Below are 2,923 nucleotides of genomic sequence, written 5' to 3'. Positions count from 1 at the left end.
CTGCAATCTCCACCTCCCGGGTTCTAAGCGATTCTCCTGCCTCAGCCTCCCAAGTAACTGGGATTACAGGCACCCGCCACCAAGCCCAGCTAATTTTTGTATTTTTAGTAGAGACCGGGTTTCACCATGTTGGCCAGGCTGGTCTCGAACTCCTGACTTCGTGGTCCGCCTGCCTCGGCCTCCCAAAGTGCTGGGATTACAGGTGTAAGCCACCGTGCTCAGCTGGTAGATAGGACTTTAATGCCCATTTTATAATTGAGGAAATTGAGCCTTAAACTTGAACATAGGGCAGAAACTATCTGATACTGGGAAGAGTTTATTATTTTAACAGATGGGAAAATGGAGGCTTGGAGAGGTGAAGTGACTTTCCCTCTTCACGAAACAAGAAAGCAGCAGGGTAGGATTCTGAGCCATCATGCAATCTCCCTTTGAAGGAGGGCAACCAGGCGCCCCTGGGTGTCCAGCCCAGCCCGCTCCTCCCCACTCCCACTCTGCCTCTCTCTTGCTATTTAGAGCTTCATCTCACCACCCAACCCTTGTCTGTCACAAGTCTGGGTTGCAACGCGCAGGCAAGCAAGGAAGAAAATGCCAGCCCAGAGAAACATTTGCTCCAACAAGTGAGCAAAGGAGAATGCAAATTCCTTCTCAGGAACTTGCTTCCACAGGCAAATATCTACACCTGCACTGACTGGTTATAAACATGCTAATTCCCCGGGTGATTTCAATTCATTGAATCCTGGGCTTGGCTCTCTCTGCCTACTTAGTCCTCAAGTGTCTCCAGGGTCAGTGGTTCCCCCACACTTGGAGTTTCACAAATCTGCAGTTTTAAAAAGAAAAGACACAGCGAGTGATATAGAAATACCACATAAGGGCATTAAGTAACCACAACTCCCAGAGACCTATCTCCATCCTTTCTAGAAATTAAGGGCATTTTCACGCCAGCATAGGAGTACACTTAGCTGTAATAAATCATCATGGCACTTGTTCCTTTTTTGTGGCTGACAAATTAAACCCTCAATTAGCAGCGTAGCTATCCTGGTCCCCCAGCAGATGGCTGACCTCCATTTAGAAGGGAAATTCCTCATGGTAAGAAGCAGTCTCACCTAATCCATCTCTCCTACCCTAGAACAATTTTAGCTGCCTGTCATAAACACTTTCCAGAGCTAAGTGCCTTCCATAACCTAAGAGGCAGTCACCTATTTTCACCTCAATTTACGAGTGAGAAATCTGTGGCTCAGAGAGGTTAAGTAACATGACCAAGGGCATACAGCTAATGAAGTGATAGAGCAAAAATTTAAGCTTGAGTCTGTTTAGCTGCAAAATCACCATTCTGTAATACCTGTCCAAGAAACAGAGATGCAAAGAACATAATCGGATAAGCACATACCTTGCTTTAGTGAGAGGACCCTAGGAACGATAGTTGAACAAGCAGAACAAACTGTTAGGACCAGCATCTTGAAGTTTCCAAAGAAGTTGGTTCTTGATTCACATGGTGCTTGGGCCCTTGAAACACACATTAGGAATTCTGTGCCATGCTCTTACCATCCCTCCATTGAAAGAAAAGTGCAATAAACACCTATACATGCCTCACCAAGATCTACTGTTACTGGCTGGGAATTAATATGGATCTGCAGCAACTTCAATTCTTGCCTCCTTGGAAGAAAGAATTGACTGAGGCAATTCTTTCTTAAGGCAGAAGTAAAGACTGAGGCAAGTTTCAGAGGAGAAGTGAAAACTTATTAAAAAGCTTCAGAGTAGGATTGAAAGGAAGTAAAGTACACTTGGAAGAGGGCCAAGCGGGCAACTTGAGACAGTCAAGTGCACTGATTCTTCCCTTGGGGTGGGCTGTCCGCATGCTCAGTGACCTGCCAGCACTTGGGAGGGAGCATGCGCAGTGTGTTTACTGGAGTTGTACGCATGCTCCCTTGAGGCGCTCTTCCCTTACCAGGTGAATGTGCCTAGCAGGTCATATACCAGTTAAACTCCGCCATTTTGCCTCTTAGTGGGCATGTGTGAGCCCACTTGCCAAACTCCTGAGATCTTACTGGGGAGCGGCTGATCAACAGCTTCAGGTGTTCCTGTTTATTGGAAGACTGCCTTTCCCTGGTGCTGGCTGCAGCCAATTATTATTTTAAAGAGACAGTTAACAACTTGCCTGCCCATCACCTGATGGTCACCTGACATTCCTGGTGTGTGTGGGGGTGGGGGTGAGGGGAGCCCTTCCCTGCTCTGTTCTTGTCTGACTATACCTACTACTACCTACCATAACACTATCATTTGCTAACATCTGTTCCTGTCTGACTGTAGCAGGACAAGCCGCAGACAAAACCCCTCAGACACCGAGTTAAAGAAGGAAGCGGTTTACTCGGCCGCGAGCATCGGCGAGACTCCTGTCTCAAGAGCCGAGCTCCCCGAGTGAGCGATTCCTGTCCCTTTTAAGGGCTCACAACTCTAAGGGGGTCTGCTTGAGAGGGTCGTGATTGATTGAGCAAGCAAGGGGTACGTGACTGGGGGCTGCATGCACCAGTAATTAGAATGGAACAGAACAGGACAGGGATTTTCACAGTGCTTTTCTATACAATGTCTGTAATCTATAGATAACATAACCAATTAGGTCAGGGGTCAATCTTTAACTACCAGGCCCAGGGCGTGGTGCCGGGCTCTCTGCCTGTGAATTTCATTTCTTCCTTTTAGTTTTTACTGCTTCTTTGGAGGCAGAAATTGGGCATAAGACAATATGAGGGGTGGTCTCCTCCCTTATAACTATGCCTACTACTATCTACCATAACACTACCATTTGCTACCATTTCACAACATTTGCTTTCTCTCTATATATATCGGCACTGGCCAATGTAAATTTCTGTGATGATGAAAATGTTTTTACCTTCACTGTCCAATACTGTAGCCACTGGCCACATGTAGC

Source organism: Pan paniscus, chromosome 1 (genome assembly GCF_029289425.2).
Source record: "Pan paniscus chromosome 1, NHGRI_mPanPan1-v2.0_pri, whole genome shotgun sequence".
Lineage (NCBI taxonomy): Eukaryota > Metazoa > Chordata > Mammalia > Primates > Hominidae > Pan > Pan paniscus.
This window is presented reverse-complemented; position numbering follows the sequence as displayed.